Source organism: Pleurodeles waltl, unplaced genomic scaffold (assembly GCF_031143425.1).
Source record: "Pleurodeles waltl isolate 20211129_DDA unplaced genomic scaffold, aPleWal1.hap1.20221129 scaffold_127, whole genome shotgun sequence".
Lineage (NCBI taxonomy): Eukaryota > Metazoa > Chordata > Amphibia > Caudata > Salamandridae > Pleurodeles > Pleurodeles waltl.
In genome coordinates, this window is record NW_027149833.1 from 649,572 (window position 1) to 671,284 (window position 21,713).

Here is a 21,713-nt window from a genome sequence, read left to right on the forward strand (position 1 = left end):
ACACAGCCATGATGCATACTGCCACTAGAGCGCAACAACAATGAGCAAATGAGAACAGGGCAAATGTAGGAAGTAGTAACACGTCACTAGCTCTTCTTGAAACTGACAGTTCTCTACTTCCCTTTACTCTAGGGGGATAGTATCAGCAGAGCCTTACTTCATAGGCCTAACCTTCTTAATCCCCCATTAACAAAAACATTGGCTGTAGCTTCAGGGAGGATTTGGTACAGAATCTGACAAAATACAAATTCATAATTCCGAATGATTTTACTCAGGAGGATTCGGAAACCTGAAAGTCAACTGTCCTCATGAGGATAAAAATACACAAAATAACATATGGAAATAATTTATACATTTTCCGAACGCTATCGCAGAAAACTTACTGAATATCATATCACTTTACCTCACAGTTACCATTGATCACACCTGCCAATTAGTAGCTCAGATATCCCAATGTTAATATGCTTGATCATGTGTTCCCATTAGTAGTGACTATGACTGAGCGCAGCATCTAACCATTCAGCAAGTTACAAGTCGCAGGGTTCTTTACGTAATGCACTATGAACTGATCGTCCATGTGCCTGGAAGTGTGTCCCGCTCCCCACTCTGGTGCATCAAAGCTTGTCATATGGAACAAATCAAAGACGTGCTTCCGGGCACAAATTAAGTAAAAACCCTTAATATGTTAAACCTTGTAAATGCCTATGTAGCCATGGATTAATCCCCATTACTTGACTCAGTTATTAAACTGCACCCAAGAAGACCACAGAATTCGGTAACTGAGCACAGAGTATTACAAACTGAGAATTTTACTATTAGGTGAAAAACAGTAACTAGATTGTGCCACAGCAGCGCCAGAAGACGACAGGAAGAGAAATTAACCTTAACACTGGATAGAGCTGCTGAGATGAACGACCTAGAACAGATTGACAAACCATTTATTCAGTTGTCCCTTTTAGTTATTTTGGACCGTGAGGGCAGACGGGGCCGTTGAGGATCAAGAAAGTCGGCTTGATCAAATCAGAAATCCTCATGAGACAGTACAATATTTAGGCTGCCCTGAATTAATCCTTGCAAAAAGTTAAGGTGCAAGAAAGAGTCCTTTCCAACCAATTTCTGACAGGACGCTGTGTGTTATGAAATAGTTTGGCTCCAGAGAGGGTAAGGATCTTTAACTTAAAGGTAACAGAGCAGGGCTAATTTTGTCTTTGGATCATGCTACTGTTTTACACCTGAATGCTAACTCGCATATGCGCACATTGGTGAAGACTAGTCTCCCACCTATGCCCCCCGCGCCGAAAGAGCGCCAAATGGCCGCCAGAATAGCGCCGAGAGAGCGCCAAATGGCCGCCAGAAGAGCGCCGAGAGAGCGCCAAATGGCCGCCAGAAGAGCGCCGAGAGAGCGCCGAAAGACCACCGACAGAGAGCGCCAGGAGAGCGCCGATAGACCACCGACAGAGAGCGCCAGGAGAGCGCCGATAGAGGGCCAGGAGAGCGCCGAACGGCCGCCAAAAGAGCGCCACATGACCGCCAAAAGAGCGCCACATGACCGCCAAAAGAGCGCCGAAATACACATGACCGGCAAAATACCGCCCAAAAAAACGCCATAAAACCGCCAACAGACTTCTGGCTTGGTCTGGAAGTTCACAAGCTAGGATACCCCATAAAGTGTCAAATGAGCCTTGCTCCTCTAATTGGAAATATTAGTATACTGTGGCCTGGCTCTGTGGTATGCACACCTGGCATGTGACAGCCTCCTGTACCCATATATAAATTTACTTAGAACCATGCTGGCCTCTCAACCCTTTCAAAGGCTTTTTTGGCCTGCAACATGGGAAGATGCACAGGGTGAAAGCACAGAACTGCACTGGACTAGATTACTCAGACTCTTAAACAGGCTTGGTGTTGAACATTAATCTTATCCTAGGGGCTCAATACACAATATGCAATGCAAGAGAGCGAGCTCCACAAAAGAAAACTATGATGCAGACCGGCTCACAGTTCAACATTCAAAGCCCGTATTCTGTAGGAATTATGCTCACCGTGACGTCCAGATGAGGCCCTGGAACCATTTCTCTCTGGGAGTTCGGTTTTTATGCCCATAAGAGGTGGAATCGACCAAGACATCACGTTCCTGTCAGCAAAAACAAAAATGTTACTGAAAAAAGCGATACCCATGATTTCAAGAAGCAAAAATATTATTTTCTGGTACACCCACAGCCTACTGGAAGCCTAGTCCTCCTTCTGAATTTTACACAGAAGTTTAGCCCTTCAAGGACATAGAGATGTATGTGGAAGGGCAGAGGGAAAACAAAAAAGTCCAAAAAATAAACCACCACACAAAGCACCATCTTCACCCCTTGACCTTTCATCACCAAGTACTGCCTGTAACTATCTTTCTCTACAGTTAAATCTAGGCTTGCCAGGTTACCGATTGATCTTCCACTTCACAGATTTAATGAAAAGTATGCATTTTGGTGCAAGTTGGATCTGTACAGAAAGTTTGTCTGTGGTCGGTAACACCAAAACTGTGAGCATCAAGAGCTACTGAAATAGTGTGGGGTCCTGCTTTCTAATGTGGGCAGAATATTGCTTACACTTGAAAGCATTCAACTTTGTGTCCATGTTGTATTAAGGTGTCTTTGAGAGGGCAATTTTTTTTTTTTTTTTTATTACAGTTTTGGTAATATCGGTCCTATTAGCAAGCTGCAAAAAAGACTTTCACGTAACAGATGGACTTCTTTTACCTGATGTACCCCCAGAAAGGATACAATAAGACATATTGGCGTGGGTGCTATAACATCGCCCATACTAGACGTCACTCCAACGGTGCCCACAGGAAATGTAGAACACTGTCGGAAGCTAGAATACTATCCCTCGCCCCAGTGATCGCACTGAAAGAATTCTCCCACTGTTCAAAGCCAACACAGCCATGATGCATACTGCCACTAGAGCGCAACAACAATGAGCAAATGAGAACAGGGCAAATGTAGGAAGTAGTAACACGTCACTAGCTCTTCTTGAAACTGACAGTTCTTTACTTCCCTTTACTCTAGGGGGATAGTATCAGCAGAGCCTTACTTCATAGGCCCAACCTTCTTAATCCTCCATTAACAAAAACATTGGCTGTAGCTTTAGGGAGGATTTGGTACAGAATTTGACAAAATACAAATTTATAATTCCGAATGATTTTACTCAGGAGGATTCGGAAACCTGAAAGCCAACTGTCCTCATAAGGATAAAAATACACAAAATAAGATATGGAAATAGTTTATTAATTATCGAACGCTATCTCAGAAAACATACTGAATATCATATCAATTTACCTCACAGTTACCATTGATCACATCTGCCAATTAGTAGCTCAGATATCCCAATGTTAATATGCTTGATCATGTGTTCCCATTAGTAGTGACTATGACTCAGCGCAGCATCTAACCATTCAGCAAGTTACAAGTCGCAGGGTTCTTTACGTAATGCACCATGAACTGATCGTCCATGTGCCTGGAAGTGTGTCCCGCTCCCCACTCTGGTGCATCAAAGCTTGTCATATGGAACAAATCAAAGACGTGCTTCCGGGCACAAATTAAGTAAAAACCCTAAATATGTTAAACCTTGTAAATGCCTATGTAGCCATGGATTAATCCCCATTACGTGCATCAGTTATTAAACTGCACCCAAGAAGATCATAGAATTCGGTAACTGAGCACAGAGTATTACAAACTGAGAATTTTACTATTAGGTGAAAAACAGTAACTAGATTGTGCCACAGCAGCGCCAGAAGACGACAGGAAGAGAAATTAACCTTAACACTGGATAGAGCCGCTGAGATGAACGACCTAGAACAGATTGACAAACTATTTATTCAGTTGTCCCTTTTAGTTATTTTGGCCCGTGAGGGAAGACGGGGCGCGTTGAGGATCAAGAAAGTCGGCTTGATCAAATCAGAAATCCTCATGAGGCAGTACAATATTTAGGCTGCACTGAATTAATCCTTGCAAAAAGTTAAGGTGCAAGATAGAGGTGGTCATTACAACCCTGGCGGACGGTGTTAAAGCGGCGGTAAGACCGCCAACAGGCCAGCGGTAAAAAGTTTGCAATTACGACTGTGGCAGAAACCACCAACAAAGACAGCCACTTTAACACTCTGTCCGCCACGGCGGTACAAACAAACATCTCGGTGGTCACCGCCAACAGACAGGCAGAGGACAATGTACCTGCCACACTATTATGACAGGCCAATCTGCCACCTTGTCCGGGGAGGATACACCGGGGATAAAAACACGGCGGAAACAGGAATCTCAAAGGGAAAACGCTCACCTCTAAACACTCCACGAGGAAGGAGGACACCATGGACCCGGACCTCCAAATTCTCCCTGCGATTGTCTTCCTGCTCCTGTACCAGGAGCAACAACGCCGGCGGCAAAGACCACGGTGAGTACTGCACCTACGACACAGGGGAGAGGGGAGGGAAAAAACAGGGACACACACACACGCAACACCCCCACCCACGACAACACACACACTAATACATATTTATACATTATATTAACACCCCCCAACCCCCACCCCCCCCCCCCGGAAGAATGCAAAGACAAAAGGAAATGAGTGTAACCATTGTAATATATCAAAAATCAGTAAGCAAAAATCGACATTATTATTATACACTATTAACAAAATATACACCAAGATTATTAGTCCAGATATTGCACCATTTATAGTCCGTGGATCACTGGGCCCACAATGCATGGGCGGGGCCCACACACGATACCAGATCAAAACAGAGAGAACACTGCAGGGGCATCAGATAGAAATACAACAGGCACCTCTGGGGGAAGGGAAAGGGTGGCACCTCAGCCGGATGAGTGCATGACGCCAGATCCACGAGGGGCCTCCATGCCCATTGATGTATCCTGGGAAGTGCAAAGCCACAGTCTCTCAAGTCTCTACAGTGGGTGGTTTGCCCACTGATCAATCCTGTGGAGTGCAAAGCCACAGTCTCAAGTCTCTACAGTGGGTGGTTTGCCCACTGTTGCATCCTGGGGAGTGCAAAGCCACAGTCTCACAAGTCTCTACAGTGGGTGGTTTTCCCACTGATCAATCCTGGGGAGTTCAAAGCCACAGTCTCTCAAGTCTATACAGTGGGTGGTTTGCGCACTGATCAATCCTGGGGAGTGCAAAGCCACAGTCTCTCAAGTCTCTACAGTGGGTGGTTTGCCCACTGCTGCATCCTGGGGAGTGCAAAGCCAAAGTCTCACAAGTCTCTACAGTGGGTGGTTTTCCCACTGCTGCATCCTGGGGAGTGCAAAGCCACAGTCTCTCAAGTCTCTACAGTGGGTGGTTTGCCCACTGATCAATCCTGGGGAGTGCAAAGCCACAGTCTCTCAAGTGGATAACATTCTCCACTGGTGTCTGGAGGGGGCTTTGTGCCCAGAGTGTTTCATCCTGTGAAGAACAGACAGAGTGGATGCATGTCTACACTGGTTCTGGAGGGGGACTGGTGCCCAGAGTGCTTCATTCTGTGAAGGAGAGACAGAGTGGATGCATGTCTACACTGGTTCTGGAGGGTGATTGGTGCCCAGGGTGCTTCATCCTGTGAAGGAAAGACAGAGTGGATGCATGTCTCCACTGGTTCTGGAGGGGGACTGGTGCCCAGAGTGCATCACTCACCCTGTGACGGTCCCTGTTGCGTCAGTGCCCCTGCCGCTCATGGCTAGCGGTGCTTGAGTTGGCGGTCCTTGCCCTGTGCAGCGGTGCTTGAGTTGGCGGTCCTTGCCCTGTGCAGCGGTGCTTGAGTTGGCGGTCCTTGCCCTTTTCAGCAGTGCTTGAGTTGGCGTTCCTTGCCCTGTTCAGCGGTGCTTGCCCTGTGCAGCGGTGCTTGAGTTGGTGGTCCTTGCCCTGTTCAACGGTGCTTGCCCTGTTCAGCCGTTCTTGAATTGGCGGTCCTTGCCCTGTTCAGCGGTGCTTGAGTTGGCGGTCCTTGCACTGTTCAGCGGTGCTTGCCCTGTGCAGCGGTGCTTGAGTTGGCGGTCCTTCATTGCCCAGCTGGGCTGGGGCTGGCTCTCCTTCATTGGTCAGCTGGGCTGTGGCTGGCGGGGCTCTCCTGGGCAGGTGGGCTGTGGCTGGCGGGGCCCTCCTGGGCAGGTGGGCTGTGGCTGGCGGGGCCCTACTAGGCAGGTGGGCTGTGGCTGGCGGGGCCCTCCTGGGCAGCGACGATGGGGCTGGCGGTGGCCTCCTGGGCAGCGACGATGGGGCTGGCGGGCTTCTCCGCCGTGCTGCTCGTCCCAGACTTGCCGGGTTTCTTCTGGCCCTTCCCCACCTTGGGAGGAGTCACAGCTGAGTCCACACTCCCACCGGGACCCCTGGGAGCGGCTTGGGTGGCTGGAGTCTTCCCCCTCTCCCGCCGGGCACTGGCCAACGTCTGGTGCTTCACAGGGGGGGACTGGCTGTGCTGTGGCTCTGTGACACACTGGCTGTCCTGGTGACCGGTGCACTCCACATACCTGTGACAACAGGCACCACTGGTCCCGGAGATTTTGTGGCTGAGATGCTAGTTCGGGACCTAGGAGTTGGATGGGGGGGGGTGGGGAGATAGGTTAATCGTGGACAGGAAAAGTTGTTTGGACACACTGGGACGGGTAGCTGGAGGGGGTTTGGGAGTGGAGGAAGAGGTGGTGGTTGTAGGAGGTGTACGTTTTGTGGTTTTGGGTGCAGGTACATGCGCTGAAGGCTGTGGTGAGGTGGATGTATGTTGGGTGGGTGTGTGCCTGCGTTTGTGTATCTTCGGACGGGGCGTCACAGACACACTGGGAGAGGACACAGGGGACGTGGGAATGGTAGTGGGGGTGGTGACTGCACGTGAGCGGGGTGTGCTGGTGCGGGACGTAGTGGCTGTAAAGGTAGTGCATGCAGGTGTGGGTGTAGACCAGACTGGGAGGGAGGAGGGAGACGACGAGGAGGGGGACACAGTGGAGGCAGTGGATGTTGGTGTGTCTGTATGTGTGTGATGCTTGCATGAGTGCCTGTGGGATGTGTGGTGCTTATGTTTGCCTGAGCTTCCCTTGTGTGGTGAGGTGTGTGCAGGCTGGTCTGATGGTGTGCTTGGGATAGGCAGAGGTAGAGGGGATTGGGTCTGGGTGGAGGAAGTTGGAGGGGGGAGGCCAGACACAGGGACAATGGCTGCTATCAGTGCTGAGGCCAGAGTTTGAAAGGATCGGTGAAGGGCCGCCTGACCAGAATGAATGCCCTCGAGGAATGCATTAGTTTGTTGCAACTCCCGTTCTACACCCTGGATGGCATTCACAATAGTAGAGTGCCCAACAGTGAGTGACCTGAGGAGGTCAATGGCCTCCTCACTGAGGGCAGCAGGGGTGACTGGGGCAGGAGCTGAGGTGCCTGGGGCGAAAGTGATGCCCACCCTCCTGGGTGAGCTGGCACGGGGTGAAGGCTGAGGGGCTGCTGGGAGGGCGGTGCTGGTGGCTGTACCTGTAGAAGTGGGGGGCACAGATGTTGCCCCCACCACAAGGGAGCTCCTGTCCCCACTGTGGTGCTCCCCTTGCCCTCCGTCCCACTGGTGTATTCAGAGTCCGTAGTGTGGCCCTCCATGGCCATGTGGGATGCAGCTCCCTCGTGCTCCGGTGCCACTGCTCCTCCGCCTGATGATGCTAATGCACACAAGAACAGGGAGACCACAAAAAAGGGGGGTGGAAACAGAAGAAAGACATGTTGAGTGCATGGATTACTGCTACCGTTGGCGGACAAGACAGACACAATTGCGCTGTTGGGCTCTACAGTGCAATTCCTGGGAAATGGCCTACAAGGCTATGGAAGACATCTGTACACATAGATGACACAGGTGCATGAATAGCTGTACTTGGCACTCTACAGAGGTGGGGTGGGGGGCCACAGGGCCATGCCTTACGGAGGGGCCTAGCCTACGGTACTCGCCCTGGCCTAGGGAAACTCACAGCCCTCCTCCCCCACTCAGACACCTCCACTGCGCGCAGTCAGCTGAATGAGAGTGTACTCACCGGCTTGTGTCTGCTGTGGTGCCCTCAAGCGCCATCCAACTCCGGGTAGGCCACCACCAGGATCCTGAACATCAGGGGGGTCATGGTTCGACGGGCACCCCTCCCACGTTGGGAGGCCATCCCCAGCTGAGCCTCCGCCGTCTTCTTGCTCCAGCGGCGAATGTCCTCCCATCTCTTCCGGCAGTGGGTGCTCCGTATGTGGTGGAACCCCAGGGTCCGGACGTCCTTGGCGATGGCACGCCAAATATCCTTCTTCTGGTGGGCGCTGACCTACATGAAATGTACAGGGTACGAAGAGAAGTCATTACCAACTGCGCCGTCAAAGTGAGTGGGTCCCATCCCTACCCTTGCCATGTGGCACATGCACCCACCGTCTTTCATGCACGCATAACTCTGCCCCCTTCATTCTTACAACCAGCCCTCTCCACACAGGCATAGCCCATACAACATGCTCCCTGTGAACTTACCTGTTGGTCTGGAGGACCGTAGAGCAGCGTGTACTGGGGGAGGACCCCATCGACAAGCTTCTCCAACTCCTCCGATGTGAAGGCAGGGGCCCTTTCCCCAGATGCACGAGCCATTGTCTCTTCCAGACCGAGGTCACAGCAGCACTTGCAGTGTAGGTCCTCTCCTGTTGAAGATCAGGTATCGTGTGATTCAACAGCTAGAAAATGGCGGTCACGTCCGCGGCAGTCATGTCCACGGCGGTGCGTACCATCACCGCCGGCGTACATCGTCATTGGCTCCTGGGACCCATAGGGTCCAATGTTAACCAATGCAGCATTGCGCTGCGGTCTTCGACCGCCTACCGCGACGGTGTACAACGCCAGCGCAGTTACCTCACATCCCATTGTCCCACTTTACAGGTCAGACAGCCGCCATTTCAGGGGCCCACATGGCCTAATTACCAACTGCGTCACACATACCTAGGCTTAGTCTCAACACACATACAGGCCACATTTTGTGTGTGAATGGTGTTCTGTGTAGACTGTGGGTACATACCTCTGAGTTGTTTAACTCTGTGCTCGCTGTTGTCCTTCATAGGCACCGTCCGCTGGGACATGTGAGGAGATGGCGGAATCCTCCGGTGTACCGACCGCTGGTGGACCTGTCGACAATGGAGGGAAGGAATTTGATTATCACCTACAGGTTTGACCGTGCCACAATCCAGGAACTGTGTACCCAGTTGGAGCCAGACCTGATGTCAGCAATCCGCCATCCAACAGGAATCCCCCCTCAAGTGCAGGTGCTATCAGTGATCCATTTCCTTGCTAGTGGGTCTTTTCAAAACAACTGTGGCCATGGCATCAGGGATGTCCCAGCCTATGTTTTCCAACGTATTGTCCAGAGTGTTGTCTGCCCTGCTGAAACACATGCGGAGCTACATCGTTTTCCCTCAGGTGGAGGATTTGCCTACAGTGAAAGGTGACTTCTATGCCCTCGGACATATCCCCAACATCATAGGTGCCATTGATGGGACCCATGTGGCTTTGGTACCCCCCCACAGGAGTGAACAGGTGTACAGGAACCGGAAGAGTTATCATTCGATGAATGTACAGATGGTATGTTTGGCAGACCAGTACATCTCCCATGTGAATGCCATGTTCCCTGGCTCAGTGCATGACGCCTACATCCTGCGGAATAGCAGCATCCCTTATGTGATGGGTCAACTCCAGAGGCACCGTGTGTGGCTATTAGGTGAGCACCTGGAAGCAAGTCAGTGGGAATGGTTGGCTGGGTCTGGGGATATCCCTACAGGTTAGTGTGTGTCTAACAGTTGTCCCTCGCCATTTGCAGGTGACTCTGGTTACCCCAACCTGTCATGGCTACTGGCCCCAGTGAGGAATCCCAGGACAAGGGCAGAGGAACACTACAATGAGGCCCATGGGCAAACTCGGAGGATTATAGAGCAGATCTTCGGCCTCCTGAAGGCCAGGTTCAGGTGCCTCCATATGACAGGTGGATCCCTATTCTACTCACCAAAGAAGGTGTGCCAGATCTTCGTGGCCTGCTGTATGCTTCACAACTTAGCTTTGCGACGACCGGTGCCTTTTCTGCAGGAGGATGGTCCAGATGGAGATTTTGTGGCAGCTGTGGGGCCTGTGGACAGTGAAGACGAGGAAGCAGAAGAAGAGGACATCGACAACAGGAAAACGGTGATCCTGCAATACTTCCAGTGAGACACAGGTAAGAATACAAACCTGCCTACTACATGTACTTTAACACTACTACCTCTCTACTGTCTGTCCTTTTCACCCAGTGTATGGTCACTGAGTTGTCACTTTCCCTCATGATTTCACAGATGTGGGTCCCACTGTGTGACATCTGCTTTGTTTCCTCATGGACTAGAGCTGTGTGACATAGGTATGTTGACATTACAATTGAAAGAGCGTTTTGACACTGTAAGGTAATGCCTCCTTGGCATGGTTACCCCCTGACTTTTTGCCTTTCCTGATGCCAAGTCTTTAGTTGGTCTTTACTGTACTTCAGCAAACACAATTATCAGTCAGTATACAGGTAAGATGAAGTCTTTATTGAGAAACTCTGAACTACAGCCTAGCAACCCAACAAGAAAATGTTACCTAATCCCCTCAGATTTCAAAACACGCTCAACCTATACAGGTGTACCCCAAAAACACTGAACCCTAAGCCTCAAAACAATGTGCGGCCCCATCTTGTCTCCCTCATTTACTCAAGACCTTTTAGATTTGCATTCAACGTATATTTGTTAAGGTGGTGATGGCACAGTGGTTGAGAAGACAGCTTTAAGATTAAGAGTACGCTAGTAAATAGGATGAGAAATGCACTTGTATTTCCAATCAGCACCTTTTAAGTGCTCAATACCATTTCCTGGCACCCGTAACAGATGTAAAGGCATGTGCCACAACAAAATTCAGAGCCTAGCTCAAGACTTTCACCTTATTGTGGACAAATGCTACCAGTTTCAGAGTTAAAAACCGCAGCATGAATGCTGAATGTATGAGGATAAAATGGGTGGTGGGCAAATATAATTTCAGGAATGGTAAACATCTTTGACGACGTTTTCCTCCTATACAGGATTCCACAAGGGAGGACAAAAACTCTGGAGGAACACAAAAGCACAGTTTAATTCCCCAACATCCACATTGTGGGACATACTGTCAGCCTCTGAGGAAGAATTGGTAGGGACTTTAAGTGTAAGCGAAAGTGAAAATTATTTGAAGTGTGAATGGTAGATTATATACAGAATTGCAACACCCTACCATTGACTTGTTCACAAAGCTTGAACGTTACAGCTTCCAAGAAGCAGGGACAATTACTGGAGCAACAGTGCTTTTTAGGACATCACTTAAGCAAAGTAGGTCGCATCTTTCAGAAGGGCCAAGGTGAGCATATAAGTCCCATGGAAAAAGGTATTTTAACAGGAATAAAAATATGAATAAGCCACACCGAAAGTTCTAAGAATCACCAAGTATACTGGTAAATCATCAGGTCTTTGGTCATTAAGAAACAAAAAAAAAACACATTGTACAGGCCTGAAGTCGTGGACCTGGAGGCAAATGAGAAACAAACATTTGACATGGGGAAAGAGACTGAGAAAGAAGAGAACTGTTAAGTGTGGGATATGTTAGAACGATTGGGTAAGTTCAATCTTTGTCACTGCAATCATGTTCTGGCCTAGTTGTCAATAAATAAAATACAAAAAAACAACTACTGGAGAAAGGGTCCCATAAAATATAAGTAATAAGGGCACAATTCTTCTTTGCATGGTTTAAACGTTCTTACAAATAAGAATTTTATTAAGCAAGATACTGCAACGTGTGTGCTACTTCCATTTCACAGAGTCCAAAGTGTGGTACAGACGCGGACAATCAATATGGTATTTGCCAAAAACAATCACTGATGCGAAGACATGGCTGTAAAAGAAAACCGGAAGAACAGGTAGCCTTGACATATGCAGCAAGTAAATACATTAGTTTCCTGTAAATGGGGTACTGAAAATAAACAATGCAATCAACTGAAGGGGTAGGTGGTCACACCCAATAAACAGGGGGGAAGCAAACAAAGAAAAAAAAAAAATGGAGAAAAGATATGCCTCATTCCAGTGCCCTAGAAAATATCAGAGGTATCCAAACTTCACTCGGAAAGTTAGTGCCAGACTGGGAAGTAAAAAGGAAAGAAAGGCATTCAGCAATAGGCGATAGTATTCAGTTGGCCAAGGTTTAGACAGGGGGTAATTATCTGCTAAGTGCCACAGTAACAAGGTAAAGGTGGAAGGCTCTAGAGGTCTCTCACTCAATTGGACGCTCAAAAAAATGTTGGGCCAACAAGCTAAACAAAGGTGCGTCAGACTTGATAGAGTTAGTATGCCAAAGGCAAATGCAGGTTCAAAATTCGCTCGTAAAAATAAAATAAAAAAAACACAGCCGATCAAGACAAATTACAATGTCCTTTCATTTTGGACATATACACAATAAAAACAGACATTACAGCACCCATTAACTGGCTCTTCATAACAGACTTTCATTAATGAAGGACACTTGAAAGTCAATGGCACATTATATGTGCTCGTTTCAGCTCCATATCCAATTTCTGTAATTGCGATTCAACTGGGAACAGTAGTTCCAAGACTAAAAAGAAATACGATGATGCATAAAATGTGTTAGCTGAACACAGTTCCTGCTCTCATGACACTCTGCAAGTTGTTTCTCCACACGCTGTTCAAATTCCAATCTACGCCTTCAAAATTGGACAAAAAAAAAAAAAATAGGTGCCAACTCCATTGGGAGGATATCAAATAACCTCTAATGGAAACAAAAGAAATTACTGCACCTCACATTGTATGAAGGTTAAGAAATAGTTGTCCTTTAAGGTTTAAATCTAAGTGTTATTAAATAGTTCATGCTGCATTATTGCTACTGAGAGTTCGCTATGGACAGCCTGTTGCCAGTTGGGTCATGGTGCCATCCAGAAAGGCATCTGTTGCTGGGCACGCTGCTGCATGGTAGATGGAAATTGTCGACTAGAGTTCCAGCTCTGTCCAAATGTACTTGCTTTTTTGTGACTGCCCTGATCATCTTCTTCATCTGATGAGTCTCCAGCATATGCCACCAATCCCACTACCTTTTCGGATGTCTTCATCTTCTTGCTTGGGAACTCTGGGAACACACAAAAAAAAACAACAAAAAAAACACCCCCAACCCAAACAAGGACAAAATGGTCGATTTAGTTAAAAGAAAATTGTTAATAGTAAAATTGTTAGTTGGACACCGTTTCACGATCCCACAGGATCAATGGCAGCCCCCAGGTTGGAAGTCGCATGAAACAGCATCAGCATCCGCAAACAGATTCATCAGGCACATGTAAGAGAACAGAGAAAGAAGAGAAGAAAAAAACAAACAAAAAAACAACACAGAACAACAAAAGAGAACAATTAGGTGTGTGGAAAAATATCAGTCACCTTTTAGGCTTTTTTTTTTGTAGATGACAAACTAGGACGAAGAAGCTTGCAAGAGCAGAAGGTGAAAAGTGTAGTGTACAGTGTTGATATCACTGGCTTCAGGGAATGGAACATCACATCCCCAACTGTATTATATTTAGGCTTTATGAGTTTAGGCAAGTGTATTTGTCATTAACTCTTGTGAACAGAAGAAATGTTACCGTCCCTATAAACATCTGTTTGTTGCACGTAGTGCTGTAGAATCACGGGCTCTACATACACTCACCATCTAATTATAGCTCGGACTGTGGCTGCTTGTTTTTTGTTTGAAGTCTTTAGAGTCAAGAGGTACCATACGATCCCTTCTTTAATTGGTAGTAAACATGGGCACTGACGCCACTGTTGTACAAGCTACTTACCTTTGGTAACGATATATCTGGTAGAGACATATTCTAGTTGCAGATTCCTTACCTTCGAATTTCCCCAGGTGTCAGTCTGGATCTGGATATTTTTTCTTTCAGCAGTACCTCTGTGCGCCGTCAGGGGGTTGCTTCTTAGTGTAGCACATTTTGATGCGTAAGAGCACCCATCTTGAAATGGTCTCTTCTGCACAAACTTCCCCTTCTTTGCACCCACATATGGTTGATCATCCACCCGGAAGTCTTTGCCTGGATCCAAAAAGAGCGTTGGAGTTCTACCTTGATCGTACCAGTGAAGTCTATCCTCTTCATGAGAGGGATGTGGGGGTGCAAAAGAGGTAGGCAAAGTGATGGACTGCCCGACATAGAAGGGTGTCACTACTTTAGGAACAAAAGGAGCCCTTGTGTGAAGTACCACTTTGTCAGGGTGTACTGCCAGGAAAGGTGGTCAGATGAAAGAGCTTGGAGCTCACTTACTCGAAAGGCAGAGGTGAAGGCAGCTAAGAACACAGTTTTGATGGTTAAGAGCTGTAAAGGGCAATTGTGAAGAGGCTCGAAAAGGGCACACAACGAATTTTAAGACTAGGTTCAGATCCCATTGGGACTTGATGACTGAGATAGGAGCAAAAAGATGTATGAGGCCTTTAATAAACCTCCCAACAATGGGAGATTTGAATAAAGAATGTTGATCTGGTAACGGGGATGTGGAAGTATGCGTCTTGAAAGTCCAACGCCGCCATCCAGTTTCCTGGGTCCAGGGCAGATATGACCTGAGCCAATGCCAACATTTTGGACTTCTCCTTTTAGAGGAAGAGGCTGAGGGACTGAAGATCTAGTATAGAACAAAGGCCCTTGTCCTTTCCCGGCACAGAAAGTAGCGGGAATTACAACCACGACTTACTTCTGGAAGAGGGACCCTCTCTATAGCTCCTTAGGCAAAAAGGCTTGGACTTCCTAACGGAAAAGTGCCATATGATCCTCCGATATGCAATTGTATGAAGGTGGCATGGCTGGAGATGTCTCGAAGGGGAGAGAGTAGCCCCTCTGGACGATCTGGAGGGCCCACCTGTCCAAAATAATGGATTGCCATTGGGGCAGGAGATGGCGAATCCTGCCACCAACTGGTTCCTGGTGTGCCTGCAGACTAGGAAGGTTTGGGGGCTGAGGAGGGGGCGGAAGTGAACTAGGTGACCCGCTGGCTCTCTGATCCCCGGGAACATGGGATCCCGTGTCCACGCAGGGGCAGTACAGCATGTGTGGGTCAATGACTGGGGGAAAAGAAAGCGGTTGGGTGCCCCTTCAGTAGCCACAAAAGGAAGACTGATAGGGTCTAGGAGCGGGTGTGAGGCCAAGGGACCGGGCCGTGGCCTGGGAATCCTAGAAGTGCTCAAGCGCTGAGTCCACCTTGTCTCCAAAGAGACATGTGCCATCAAAGGTGTCTCAATGCCACTGCCAATGCAACCGATCTGCCTGGAGAGTCATTCATATCCAGTCCACAACGAATCAAACTTTGCTGCGTCCTTCCCATCTGTCGCGGCTTGGGAAAGGACAGTCCAGGCCTCCTCCGGGACTCTAGACAGCACTTGCGTGACCGTATCCCAGAGAGTATGAGAATAGCGTCCCAAAAGGCAGGCGGGGTTCACAGACCGCAGCACTATACTAGTGAAAGAAAACATCTTCCCTAAGTTGTCCAGTCTTTGATTCCCTATCCAGGGGTGCGGTAGGAAATGCGCCCGATGAAGCCTGGATGTCAAGGCTCTCAGGCGTGGGATGTTGAGTGAGGAATTTGGGGTCTGATGGTGCAGGTCTATGGCGGCTGGCAATCATCCTATTCACAGGAGCCCCTGTGCTTGGTCTTGACCAGGTACCCAAGAGGACGTCTGTCAGTGTTCGTTAAATGGGAGAAGAGGTTCGGAAGAGGAAGAACTAGGTTGAAGCACCCTGGTTAGGAGATTAGTCCTGACCTCCACAGAAGGAAGCTCGAGGTCCAAGACCTCAGCCGCCATTCTTACCAACATTGAGTAAGAGCTCCCCTCCTCCGTAGCCACAGATGGGAGACAGCATGCCAGCATCAGGGGAGGTGTCCACTGGTGTTACTCAATTCCTCTACCTAGTCCATGTTAGGGTCACGCTGGTATTCCAAAGAGTGCAGCAGCCCCTCTACAATCCCAGTGGGTGTCGATTGACGCCGTTCTGGATCGAGGTCGTCAGGTATAAGTATAGGATCGACATCGATTCTGGGCACAATCAGTGTCGGGAGCGTCAACGTCAGACCCAACGCTGGGGAAGGTTGCGCTGGTACAACTGGCATCTGGACGGATCCAGAAACTGATCCGGAGGGATCTTCCGGAGTCGGGGCCAAAGCCGATGACTTGGAACCCAAGGGGGCCCCTACTGACTCACCTGGGCCTAAGGGGGCCGAGGGTGGGTCAGACTGCCCAAAAATGAGGCGCATGGCCTCAGAATTCTTTTAGTTGGGCAGGGGTGACACCAGCTCCCAGGAAGTTGGGGAAATGCGGAGCAGACCCAGATGCAGGCTCCGATGACGGAGGCCTAGAGTGCTGAGCTCATCCCTAGTCCCATCATCCGAACGAAAGGGTGAAGTCGAGGGTGAACGTTTATCTTCTTCGACTTTTTCCTTGTGACCCAAAAGCTCAGAAGACTTTGAGGGCGAAGAGTGGTGTTGAGTCCACAGGCAGTCTCGAGACCTTCCTCTTGATCGAGACCAGGAGCAACGTGGAGCCGAGTGTTGGGCCACCAGCAGCTTTAGGGACTGCTCCCTAAAAGCTTTCGGATTCATGGCCCAACACTCTGAGCACGACTTCGGGTCATGGTAGCGCTCCAAACAATAGATACATGAGGTGCATATCCGTCACCAACATAGTTCGGTGACAGGAGTCGCAGGGTTTGAGGCTTGTCTTAAGTGACATTCCTTGACGCACCCCCAATCTTGTCACAGAAAGTTCAACAAAACAGTCGCTGGTAGTAAAAAATGACTGAGGTAGCTCTTTGCCCGGATATGCGCGAAGGCTGGTGCGGAAAGAAAATAACTGACGTCAGCGCACCAGGGTGGCGCCTATATACGTCTGGGACGTCATCAAGGCGACCACGACGACACCCGCGGCACACAGGAGTTACTGCTCAAAGAATTATCTCCGGATCCAGGCTTACGCCTTGGGAAATTCAATGGTAAGGAACCTGCAACTAGAAGTCTCTATCAGTTAGATTATTTTCGCACAAAGGGTGAGAGAAAGTAGTTGGTGTGACAGTATGGCGACTATGTGTGTGCTGTAAATGAGGACAGGTGAAAAATGGTGAAAGCCTACCTCCGCTGGCTTCGAAGAAGGTAAGTTTTGCCTTTTGATCTACACTACATGCAACAAAGAGATGCTTATAGGGTTAAAAGACCCATTCGTAGCATGTTTGGTTGTAGATACACATGCCCTCCATCATGTGTAAAGCAGTACTCTCCTAAGCGACGGTTAGCCAGTGAAGGGTGCAGATGTCCAATTCTAGCTAGTAGGGAGAGCCTTGGTTAGATCCGTTTGCCTCCGCAGAGAATGCGCAATGTCAGCTATTTTGCGCGTTGGGGTTTCCAAGGCGGCACTCGCTCGGAGACGCTTTTCGTCTCCGAGTGGAACTCCGGTCTCCTCTACACCTTCCTGCCTATCCCTCTCCTGCCCAGAGTTCTCAAGAAGATCAAGAGCGACCGGGCCCAAGTTATCTTGCTGGCTCAGGACTGGGCTCGAAGACTGTGGTATCCCGAGCTACTGAGCATGTCCATCGATCCTCCTCTCAGACTGCCTCTTCGGACGGATCTTCTGTCGCAGCAGCAGGGGACAGTCCTTCACCCGGACCTTTCCAACCTCTGCCTTCATGCGTGGAGATTGAGCGGCAACAGTTGACGGCATTTGCCCTTCCACCCGAAGTCTGCAATGTTATCTTGGCAGCCAGGCGTCCTTCGACTAAAACTGTATACGCCTGTTGTTGGAATAAATTTGTGGCATGGTGCACCAACAAATCTGTTGACCCCCTATCTGCCCTTCTTTCAGAGGTTCTTCTGTTCATTCTTTCCTTACCCCAGCACGGCTCTGCATTGGGCACCCTTAAAGGGTATCTGTCTGCCATTTCCGCCTTTCTTAGGCTTCCTGATCAGCCCTCACTCTTTAAATCTCCTCTTGTGAGTAGGTTCTTAAAGGGGCTCACCCACTTATTTCCTCCCACTCCCTTCATCATACCTCAGTGGGATCTTAATCTTGTGCTTACTTTCTTGATGCGTACTCCCTTTGAGCCTATGCATAATTGTCCCTTACAGCTCCTCACATTCAAAACTGTCTTTCTCATCGCCATCACCTCTGCTCGCAGGGTGAGTGAGCTTCAGGCCCTTTCTTCAAAGCCTCCATACTTATCGTTCACCCCGACAAGGTGGTGTTACGCACTAGGGCTTCATTCCTTCCTAAGGTGGTTACACCGTTTCATGTAGGCCAGTCCATCACAATGCCTACCTTCTACGCACCCCCACATCCTTCCCATGAGGAGGAGAGACGCCACCGTCTGGATCCAAAAAGAGCATTGGCGTTCTATCTCAATCGTACTAAAGACTTCTGGGTGGACGATCAACTCTTTGTTGGCTATGTGGGAGCGAAGAAACGGAAGGGGGTGCAGAAACGTACCATCTCTCAATGGGTGCTTCTTTGCATCAAATGTGCTACACTTTGGCGAAAAAGCAACCTCCTGAAGGCTTGTGGGCTCATTCTACCAGGGCCACTGCTGCATCCACTGCGTTAGCATGCGGAGTTCCTGTCCTTAATATCTGTCAGGCAGCTATGTGGGCGTCTCTGCACACGTTTGCTAAGCATTACTGTCTGGACAGCCAGGTCCGACGGGACGGCTACTTTGGTCGTTCGGTCCTGCAGGACTTTCTAGTATGATCTTAGTTCGCAGCCCACCACCGAGGATGGCATTGCTTGGGTATCTATTCTAAGATAAGGAATCTGCAACTAGAAGTCTCTATCAGATGTACAAGTTACTTACCTTCAGTAACGATATATCTGGTAGAGACATATTTTAGTTGCAGATTCCTTACCGCCCACCCATCCTCCCTGCTTGTGAACTGATTTCTAGGGACAGGGATTCCCCCTTTGAGGTCCTTACCTCTAGCGCACCAATATCAAAGTTCTTAGCGGCTCTGCGCTCTGGCGTGGAAAGTCATTAAAAGAAACTGACGTCACTGCATGAGTGCGGCGTCTATGTACTGCTCCCGACATCATCAGTGTGACCACGATGCCTACGACGCCTGCGAAGTCAACCGACGCCACCTACCGACGTGCAAGGGTATTGCTCGAAGAAAAAATCTCCGGATCCAGTCTGACGCTTAGGGGAAAATTCTAAGGTAAGGAATCTGCAACTAGAATATGTTTCTACCAGATATATCGTTACCGAAGGTAAGTAACTTGTACATATATTATAAATGTAATATTGTTGCAGCAGGAAAGCATTAACATAATGTTTAAGAACATCCATTTCTGCATGTCCTGTAGCTCTCCCTCAGGTCCGCTAGTCTTAAACCCTTGTTCTCAGTCTTTTGGTGTTGACAGGGTGAATAGGGTCTTGTGAAAAACTCTGCTTTATGCCCCTCTGTGTCTTTGCTTTCCCTAGGTGCAGATCTTTGTTCTGAAATGGTGTGCCTGGTTCCTGAGGATGAAGAAGCCTGGGGAGGAAGCTGAGCCAAGGCCCCAGTGAACCCCAAGCCTTCTGAGTTGCAGCTCTGACAGCGAACACACCACTCCTGACCGGCATGGCAGTGGTCCTAACAGTGCCAATGGAAACCTACTATACATTGGATTCCGAGGCCTAGAAGAGCTGCACCATACCACTGGCAAGACCTCAGACCTTTTGCACAAGCAACCTGACTTCCCTGCTTCTCTTTCCCTGCACTCCAATGGGGTGCCGCCCAGCGGGCACAGTTCAGAGCCGGGTGATCCCCAACTTGAGAAGATCCTAGAGGAGGTGCAGTACCTGGCAGATCGTTTCCGTAGCCAGGATGCAGACGAGGCGGCCTGCAATGAGTGAAAATTTGCCGCCACAGTCATTGACCGCATGTGTCTGGTGGCTTTTACCATCTTCAACATCATTTGCACTATTTCCATCCTGATGTCAGCATCAACTTCGTGGAAGCTGTATCCAAAGACTACATCTAGGGATAAGCCACCCTACCTCGGGTTCAAGGTCGGATTGAGGAGACTGGTTCATGTGGCTGGTCTTTGTGTCGCTTAATGCAAGGGCCAGCAAGGACAAAGGAGGAGGAAAGAAGCCTGGTGACCTGCACAACTTCCACCTGATGGCTGCCCAGTGTCAGTACTGCCACTCAGAATCCTGGACAGTGTTGTGGGTGGACATTTTAGAGTACTACATTGCACCGGGCCTTTCGTGCCCCTCCTTGTGGAAGTCCAAAAGCAGTTTATGCCAGTTGTTTCAAACCGCTATAATGAGAACTTGTGGTTTGCTTACAACGAGGCATTCTCATTTGTTGCTAGCGCTACCATTTGCAATTGTAGCATGTGACCCTTGCAACTGGCCATTATTTGTGTTATAGGTAGAGCAATAGCACAATCTATTAAACTATATGTAGGAAGTTGGCACTATAAATACTATCTCAAAGTGAAAGATAGTGTGCACAGAGTCCAAGGCTTCCCCTTAAGAGGTTAATAGTGGCAAAATTAGTTAATTCTAATGCTTTATTTTGTGGTAGTGTGGTCGAGCAGGAGGATTATCAGAGGGTAGTGTTAAGCATTTGTTGTACACACACAGGCAATAAATGACGAACACACATTCAAAGACTTAACTCCAGGCCAATGGTTCTTATATAGAAAAATATATTTTCTTAAGGTATTTTAGAACCACAAGATTCAAGATTTGAGGTAAGTACATAAAATGCAAGGTACTTCACACACGTAAGTATGGAACTTTGATTTCAAACATTAGTACACACAGTTTAGATTAAAGTGGCAATACGCTATTTTAAAAGTGGACACTGCAAAAATGAACAGTTCCTGGGGGAGGTAAGTTTGGTTAAGTTTCTCAGGTAAGTAAAGCACTTACACAGTCAGTCTCCTGGGCATAGGCAGCCCACCATTGGAGGTTCAAGGCAACCCCAAAGCCACAGCACCAGCAACACAGGGCCAGTCAGGTGCAGAGGTCAAAGGAGGGCTGAAAACACATAGGTGCCTATGAAGAACAGGGGTGCCCTGGATCCAGTCTGCTAGCAGGTAAGTACCTGCGTCCTCGGGGAGCAGACCAGGGGGGTTTTGTAGAGCACTGGAGGGGTGGGGGGTGGGGGACGGACACAAGCCCAAAAAACACACCCTCCGTGGCACAGGGGCGGCCGGGTGCAGTGGACAAAGTAGGCATCGGGTTTGCTATTGAAAGCAATGGAGGGACCCGGGGGTTACTTAGGCGATGCAGGCAAGGCACAGGGGTCTCCTCAGGCCAGCCACCGACTGGGCTAGGAAGAGGGCTGCCTGATGGTCGCTCCTGCACTGGAAGGTGGTACCTCTCTGTCCTGGGGGCTGTGGTTCAGTGCTTGGTCCAGGCGTCAGGTTCCTTGTAAACTGGCAGTCGCGGTCAGGGGGAGCTTCTGGATCCTCTCTGCAGGTGTCACTGTGGAGGTGCAGGGGGGTCGACTCAGGGTACCCACGTCATCGTAGTCGCCTGGGAGTCTTCTCTGCAGTGTTGGTTTACCTGAACTCGAGCAGGGGGCATTGGGTGCACAGTGTGAAGTTTCACGCTTCCGGCAGGAAGAGAGAGTTCTTTAAAAGTTGTTTCTTTGTTGCAAAGTTGTTTCAG

General features: G+C 48.9%; 2 non-coding genes and 1 pseudogene across 2 annotated transcripts; 1 reads left to right on the forward strand and 2 right to left on the reverse strand.

The window, feature by feature from the left end:
• The window catches only part of LOC138273944 (neuronal acetylcholine receptor subunit alpha-7-like), a 29,442-nt pseudogene extending 9,374 nt beyond the window's left edge, over positions 1–20,068 (forward strand).
• On the reverse strand, positions 62–188 carry LOC138273966 (small Cajal body-specific RNA 4). The gene has a single exon (XR_011200337.1). It is a non-coding gene; the product is annotated as a small Cajal body-specific RNA 4 (non-coding RNA).
• On the reverse strand, positions 2,986–3,112 carry LOC138273975 (small Cajal body-specific RNA 4). The gene has a single exon (XR_011200346.1). It is a non-coding gene; the product is annotated as a small Cajal body-specific RNA 4 (non-coding RNA).
• Positions 20,069–21,713: the final 1,645 nt, after the last annotated feature.